General features: G+C 38.9%; 1 long non-coding RNA gene across 1 annotated transcript; it reads left to right on the top strand.

Annotated features, from left to right (window-relative positions):
* The first annotated feature begins 1,719 nt into the window (after window positions 1-1,719).
* Window positions 1,720-7,860, top strand: LOC141513414 (uncharacterized). The gene is made up of 3 exons (XR_012475798.1): window positions 1,720-1,907; window positions 4,123-4,306; window positions 7,383-7,860. It is a non-coding gene; the product is annotated as an uncharacterized LOC141513414 (long non-coding RNA).
* The last annotated feature ends 553 nt before the right edge of the window (window positions 7,861-8,413 follow it).

Genomic DNA, 8,413 nt, shown 5'->3' with positions numbered 1-8,413 from the left:
CCTGGTTGCCAATAAACCTTCTGTAGATAAGCACCTCTGTACTTGGTTAGGTGGGTCCCCAGAATATGTGTCATCTAACTTGTACTTGAAGGCTTTCTAGTTTAATTGGAATTACCAGAGATAGCCTTCAAGAAGTCAGAGTTAGCTCAACACCATAATCAAATTTCAGACAAAGACTTGAATGGTGGTGAGACAAGAACAGAATAATGGAGAAGGAAGCATGCAAGTCCTGTGAACACTCAGTGGAAGGGTTCGGGTAAATCTTCATGAAAAAGTAATATTGGAGTGGGACCTTGAAGGTTAAGATCTCAAAAGGAAGACTGGAAGAAGGGTGCTCCAGGTTGAGAGATCAGTACCAATAGAATTGGGAAGAAGTGAGAAAGCACAGAATTTATCTGGGAAGAACGTATCACCTGGACAAACCAGGGGATGCAGTGGATAGAGCGCCAGCCCTGGAGTTAGGAGGATCTGAGTTCAAATCCAACCTCAGACACTTAATAGCTTTGTGATCTTTGGCAAGCCACTTCATCCTGTTTACCTCAGTTTTCTCATTGATAAAAAGGGGTTGGGGAAGGAAATGGCAAACCACTCCACTATCTTTGCCAAGAAAATCCTAAATGGTGTCATGGAGATTCAGGCATGATTGAAATGACTCCACAACAATAACATCACCCGTCCAGATTAAAGGATAGAATAAGAATGGTAGGTTGGTATCTTTGCCATTTCAAAAATGGCCCATTGAATTTGCATCTCATATTAAAATGTTCCACCTATGAAGGGAGAAGAGAAGAGAATTTGGGCTGGTTATGTTACATCTTTGTTGGAAAACCGATTATAGAATGTCTTTGGTTTTGCAAGAATTTTTGGGAGGATTAGGATGGCTCCCAGGGTGTTTTGTTAGAGAAAGCACAGTATAGGTTAAAATAAGAACTCATAAAGCAGCACCTGATCCATGGTGCATTATTTTAGAAATTCCTTGTAGGTGCAAAGGGCCCACAAATCCACTGAATTATGAAACTAATTCCACCAAAACTAATCTTTAAGTAAATTAATTAAATATCCTAATACTGTAGTTTCATGGTCTATTAAAAGCTTCCACCAGCTGCCATTTGATCAACTTAAGTTGTTTTTTTTTTTGTTTTTGTAATCTCTGTTCAACCACCTTTAACAGAAATAAACCAGGTGGGTTTTATTTTAACTTTGCCCTTACTGTTCCCAATGGACTCCTTTACTGGCTGCCATTATTTTCATCTTATACGTCAGGCTGATCTTGGTGCCATTCCCAGGCTCTGGGAGGCAGGCCACACTTTGGGCATCACACTGTCAGAGTGTATTATTACCTCCTATTTCAGCACCTGTAAAGGTAGCGCCTCAGGCATATGAGTCAGAGGTGCCACACGCCCTTCTCTGCAGAAAGCTACTGTGTCTACACAATATACACGGGGTCAGAAAGGACTTCCAATGTGGAGCAGAGATCTGGGCATCACAGAAAAGAGGCACCTGGAAAAGGCAGCAGGGAGACCTTGTGTTGGGGAAGAAACAAGGGTGGGGTGGAGTCAGAGCCACAAGGGACTTTAGGGGCCATCTTCTAATAAAGAGACCCGCCCCAAGAAAGTATTCAAGTATTCAAAGAGTAGTCTAGCTCCTTACAAGAATTCTCAGAACTCACCATGAAGTAATTCTGAGATTTTGTCATCTTGTCTTTTTGGCTATGATGATCCATGCCTCTCTTAAAAAGGAAAAAAAAAACAGTGGGAAGTCATTTATCTTCAGGAAGTTAAAATATTTAGGTTTCCACAGAATCATATTCACCTTCATAAAGGAAGGAAACTAGTATAAAGTGCCTACTATGTTCTAAATATTCTACATTATTATCATCTCATCTGATCCTATAACAACTCTGGGAGGTAAGTACTATGGGGATTCCTATTTTTCAATTTGGGGAAACTGAGGCAAGCAGAGCTGAAATGACTTGCCCAGATCACACAGTTAGTAAATGTTTGAACTCAAATCTTAGCTCCTGCCTCTTGTGCCACTTAGCTGTCTCACAGGCAAAGAGGGAAGGCAGGATTGGGTCTGACTTTTGACCGAGATTGGTCTTTATATCCTTGGCTTCATTCACAGATTCTAGTTTAATTGACACAAAATGCTTGATATGACATTAATTAAGACTGGTGACTCAAAAACATGAAAACCAACTTCCACGGTCATTATAATTATATCTAAGAACAATGTAGTATATATATATATATATATATATACATATATATATATATATATATAATTGTAATTACAAAGCTGGGCTTCTATCCAAATATCACTAGCAGATTGTAAACTGCTATTTATTTCACTTATTTTACCTCTATCCAAATATTAGATGATGGGAGAAAGGGAGGATGGAAGGAAGTGATGGGGAAATAAAGTTGTTATTCATTTATTGAACAAATAATGATGAAGGGCCTACTATGTGTTAGATACTGCTATAAATGGAGGCTTCAAAGACAATAATAAAAGCATAACTCCAAGAAACTGACTGACTGAAATAACAGATCAAGAAGGATTTGACTATATGCTTAGAGAGTACTCTGTTTTATATGCTGGGGCAGCCACCCTCCTTTCAAATACCTAAGGCATTGTGCTTAGCCAAAAACACATTTGTTAAGCCTACTCTCTATAGGAGGGAGGGAGGGAGGGAGGGAGGGAGAGAGAGAGAGAGAGAGAGAGAGAGAGAGAGAGAGAGAGAGAGAGAAAGAGATGAATGGAATCAAATGGGGAAAGTATAAAGCCAGGGACCAAACTTGCTTTGTTATTTCCCTCCGAGGCTTTGCTTTGTGAAAGATCATTCATCACTTCCATTACTAGTAGCTACTGGTTGGTTAGATATCATGCCTCTGTCAACTTGTATTTTATAGTCTGTCACGAAGCAGCCTATGTGCTCTGACTGGTCTAAAAGTTTATTTGTAATTTCTTAGAATGCGTGACTTTCCAGACAGGCGAACTGTGCAAGAAAGCTGACGTCAACTAATGATTGATTTTTTTCAACATTTTCTTTGTATTTGGATCCATCCCCAGTGGATACAATGTGGGAGTCAATGCATTGAGTACCAAAGTTAATAATCTGGTCTGTCCCAAATTGTCTATGATTCTTTGTCTTTATTATTCATGATTTGGGGCTTACAACTAGAAAGGTCCCATAATCTCTGCCCATCTGTGCCTTCTGTCCATTGGCATAGACATGCCCAAGAGAACAGGTAAAGGTTCAGAAAGTGTTGTCAGGGATCTAGCTGTGACTGACCTTGAGCCCCATCATCACTGTCCTATTCTGTGAAGGCTCAGCTCTACCATGTATTATTCAGCAAGTCACCTAACATTGGAGGGTTAGAGCAGGATGGATTCCTCACGTCACTTCTAGTTCTTACATTCTTTGATTATGTGAGAGTGCTATACCTTAAAATCACCACCAACTTTTAGTATAGTCCATTTGCATGAGGTGCTTAGGGAAGGGGGGAGATGGAATACCCACAACATGGGGAAAACAAAAACTCACCTAAGTGTCTGAAATTGTTAGAGCTTCAAAGCTATAGAAGCTGAGTGATATGATGGGTGAATGATGAGGTGGGCATGGAGTCAGAATAGACCTGAGTTCAAATTCAGTCTCATCCACTTTACTAGCTGTGTTATCCTGGGTAAGTTATTTAACTTCTGTTTGCCTTCATTTCCCTACCTCCTAGGACTATTTGTGGTGAGGATCAAATAAAAATAACATATGTATAGTCTTTTGCTGATATTAAAGCTCTCTATAAATTCTGACTAGTGTGGTTGTTGGTCAGTCGTTTTACTTATGTCTGATTTTTTGTGACCCTATTTGGTATTTTCTTGGCAAAGATACTAGAATGGTTTGCCATTTCCTTCTTCAGCTCATTTTACAGATGAGGAAACTGAGGCCAACAGGTTTAAGTGACTTGCTAGTTTCTGAAGTTAGATTTAAACCTAGGTCTTCCTGATGCCAGGCCTTGTTCTATCCACTGAACTACCTAGCTGTCTCCCATTTTTCATTATTATTATTATTATTATTATTGATCTCACATGACTCTTCTCTTTCTTCCATTCACTGTTCAATAGGACCTTGTTGCTGACTGTTCAATAAGACATGGAAGGGCCATGGTGGAAGCACTGGTCCAGATGCCTGAACCACCTCTGCTTTGGGAAATAGCAAAACAACAGCTTCAGAAGGGAGGAAAAACTGGTGCCCCCATGGGACTGTGTTCCTGACTCACAGATGAATCACTCTCCCTTAATGACTAAGGTAAAAGTGGCAGATCATTCTGCTTGTTGGACCTCAGTAATCTTTTATGCTGATTGAGATCAAGAAGCCTTTCTCCCTGGCCTGACTACTCATTTAATTGGACAGTTGGCCATTCTATTCTTTCACCCTATATCTCGAATGGGATCCATTACAGGGAGTTCCTTGGCTTCCTACTATAGTCATAACCCAGCCATGATAGGATATGTAGGTCCAAGAACTGGGAGTTCCATCTATTTGAAACTCTCCCTCTCCCTTTATTCGATAAATGAAGAAACAAAGGTTCAAAGAAGGGGAATGATCTTCCTAATCCATGTGATCCCATCCTATGCTACTCTTGTCTCTTTTTACTATAATTTCACCCTTGAGGAGTCAACCTAAATATGCTGGGGACCTTTCTCAATTTTTTTTGACATTGTGAACATAACCAGTGGACTGTCCATCAACAAGGCAGTGCAGCAGAGAGAATGCTAATTAAAGTTAGGATAACCACATTCAGATGCTTCTTCAGATACTTGCTAACTGAACAAGACACAACTTTAGCTCAATTTTTGTTTCCTAATAATAATACTATCATATGTGTGTGTGTGTGTGTGTGTGTGTGTGTGTGTGTGTACCATTGTGCAAAGTATTTTGTAATAGTATCTCATCACAACCCTGGAAGGAAAGTGCTATTATTATTCCTACTTGAGGAAAATGAGGCAAACAGAGGCTAAGTGACTTTCTCAAGGTCATACAGCCACTACATTTCTGAAGTGGGATTTGTACTCAGATTTTCCTTACTCAGGACCCAGTGCCCTCTCCGCTGTACCATCTAACTCAATTCTGAAAAAATGAGGTTAAGAATAGCACTTCCCTTTATAGGATTGTTTTAAGATCAAATAAAATAATATTTGTTAAGTACCTAGCCCGGGTCCTTGAACATAGTAGATACTAAATAAATGTTGATTCTCTTCTCCTTTCTCCACCCCCACCTCCTAGGCTACAATGAAAAAATCAAAGTAAATAAGATAACACTTGAAATGTCTTTTATAAACCTTAAAGTACTATTAAAAGAAAATTTGATGTTTAATATTTTCTATTAAAATAGCCATTATTATTTTTGCTTATTCATTTTCTCAGATAACACTTTTTATATCTCTTCCTTTGTAATTCTCGTTTGTGAGGCATCACAATGTAGCCCATTCGTGCCCACCATGCAATTCTCCAGTGCCCTTTGGGAGAGTTTGTCCATCAGAGTATTTGTCTTGGATTAGGACAACAAATGAACAATGAGCCAGGTCCAGGACTGAACAAGAGGAACATGCCTGGATGCCTCTGGGAAATTACAAAAAGTTCTTTTCATAACCATAAGCTTTTCCTGGAATCAAAAGACCCATGTTTTCAATACTAGTTTTCTTCTGGTTCTATATGGCTGAGTCATAGAATGAATTATTATAGTCTCCAAAGAATTGAAATTATTATTAAAGCCAATAACCTATAAAGTAGGTATGCATCATGGGATATCTCAAAAATATATATTGGAAAGGGGTTGAAATTTAGTAGGGATAAATGTAAAGACTTACTGTTGGATTTGAAAAGTCAGCTCTATTAATAGGAGATTTGTTGGCTGATTTTGGCTGTTATCGAAGAATACTAAAATAATGTCATATAATCTATAAGTTTATGTGAAAAACAGAATTTTAGTGGTTCGTATGCTCAATTTGAATCAACGATTCAAACCCAAAGCCACTGTGATTGTAGGCTATCTTCATCTATTTAGTAAATATTTAATAAGTGACATTTAGATAGTTAGGAGTGCTGGGTCTGGATTCAGGAAGACTCATCTTCCTGAGTTCAAATTTAGCCTTATTGGCTGTATGACTGTGGACAAATCACTTTACCTTGTTTGCCTCCATTGCCTCATCTGTCAAATGAGCTGGAGAAGAAAAATGGCAAACCACTCTAGTATCTTTGTCAAGAAAACCCCAGATGGGGTCATAAGAGTCAGACACGATTGAAACAACGCAACAACAATATCTGTTCGACACTGTTTGCAGTCTATGATGTTAGATGCTAGGTGTTGAGCAAAGTGTAGGTAAGCCGTGTTCCCTGCCCTCAAAGAGATTAGAATCTAATAGAGGATAGGATAAAAACACAGGAAACTATAACACATGATTTAAATAAATACATTAGAGGTATGCAAACCTAGCCTTCCAAATGTAGTCCCGAGTGGGAGATTACTATCAATATAAGGGATAAGGAAAGGCTTCACATAGGAGAAGCCATTTATATTGAGCTTCAAAAGGTGTATTTGCCACTTCATTTCTCTCTTACCTAGCTTGAATAACTGAATGGAAGTTGATTCAGTTAAACTCAGACCTGTTAAAGACCCATAACTTAATAAAGCCATGCGTTCCCACAGCATCTAAGGCTATCTCTAGGCATCCTAATTCCTTTCTGGCTGCTGGACCCATATGACTCCAAAAGAAAAAGATGGTTTTCTCCCTCACTCAAATCCAATTCACTTGCTTGTCATGGAATTACTTCTCTCATGTCATAGTTCTCTTTGAGAATAGTGAACAAAGAACAACCCAAGATGGATAAGAATTCAGGGGGTGAAGAAATAGGTGAGGTCCTAGGTATAGGGGACATAATAACAGACATGGAAACAACCCTATTTATTTGGAATTTACAGCATGTGGAGTAGAGTCATAAGGCCAGAGTGGCATGGTAAATAGGTTTCAGATTTTTGAAAATTTTGAGTACTATGCCAAGAACTCTGAAATTTACTTAGTAAACAATAAAGAGCCAATGAAAATTTTTGAGCATGAAAAGTAATGAGATTAGGTGTGGGAATAATAATTAGTTTTTCAGTAGGAGAATGGATTGGAAGGGAGAGGGGTTGGAAGTGAGAAGGCCAATTAGGAAGTTTTGTTATACCTCAGAAAGTATTAATGAGGGTCCTGTTGTAGGGTGATGGTTTTGAGAGGAGAAAGAAGGACCTAGATAGATTTGAATCACAGATGACTCCAAGGATCATTTAAAGACATAGATTTTGTAATGAATGGGATGTCATCCTCTTTTTCTCTGTCCTCAGATCACACCCTTAATGTTGGGTTCAGTTCAGGTGACCACATGTCATGAAAGATGCTGACAAACCTTAGCACCTCCAGAAGACTGTCACCGGTATGGAATCATGCAATATGAAGAAGGAACAGGGATGTTTTGCCTGAAGAAAAGAAGGTTTGGGAAAAGAGAGGGAAGATTGTTATCATGTTTGACTGTTCATGATCCCATTTGGGATTTTCTTGGCAATGATACTATAACAGTTTGCCATTTCCTTTTCCAGTTCATTTTACAAATGAAGAAACTGAGTCAAACAGAGTTAAATGACTTGCCCAGGGTCACACAGTTAGTGTGAGGCTAGATTTGACTTCACGAAGGTAAGTCTTCTTGACTCCAATTCCAGTCCTCGGTCTACTGTACCACCTAGCTATTCTATAAGTATAATTTGTACTAAGTAACATCAGGTTTCCAGCAACTTAGGGATTCTGTGCATATGAGAGCTGATTAACTCTTAAGACCTCAGGCCAATTACTTGTTTTTATTTTACATTTGTTTCCTGCCAAGTTCATTCACATAAGATTTGAATCTCTACTGCATGATAGCTTGCCAACCATTCATTCCTTAAAGGCAAAGAAGAAAGAATGTGGATGAGTTGGGACCTGAGCATGCACTGGCATTGGAGGTGTGGTTTGAAAAGGAGGGCATAGAAAAAAATAAATTGTTTTGTGGGGCAGGTTAGCTCAACTCACATAGTGAAAGAGAACTGGGAAGGTGGCTATATGAGACAGTGGGAAGGACATTGAACTAGGAGCCTGAAGAAATGGGTTTGAATTACTGGCTTTGTTATCTGTATAGCCTTGTGATCTGAGTCAAGTCATTTACTCAACTCTAAGAAGGTATTGGCTTAGATGAATGAATTTTTAAAAGCATTTATTTAGTGGTGACAACTTAACAGGCATTATTTACAAAGCACTTTGCCTCTTAGTTGGTTTGATCCTTACAAGAACCCTGGGAGGGAGATGCTGCTGTTTATTCCTTTGGTGAAACACTGGTCCTCTAATC

Source organism: Macrotis lagotis, chromosome 1 (genome assembly GCF_037893015.1).
Source record: "Macrotis lagotis isolate mMagLag1 chromosome 1, bilby.v1.9.chrom.fasta, whole genome shotgun sequence".
NCBI lineage: Eukaryota > Metazoa > Chordata > Mammalia > Peramelemorphia > Peramelidae > Macrotis > Macrotis lagotis.
The sequence above is the reverse complement of the archived record's forward strand: the minus strand, read 5'-3'. Positions and strand labels throughout refer to the sequence as shown.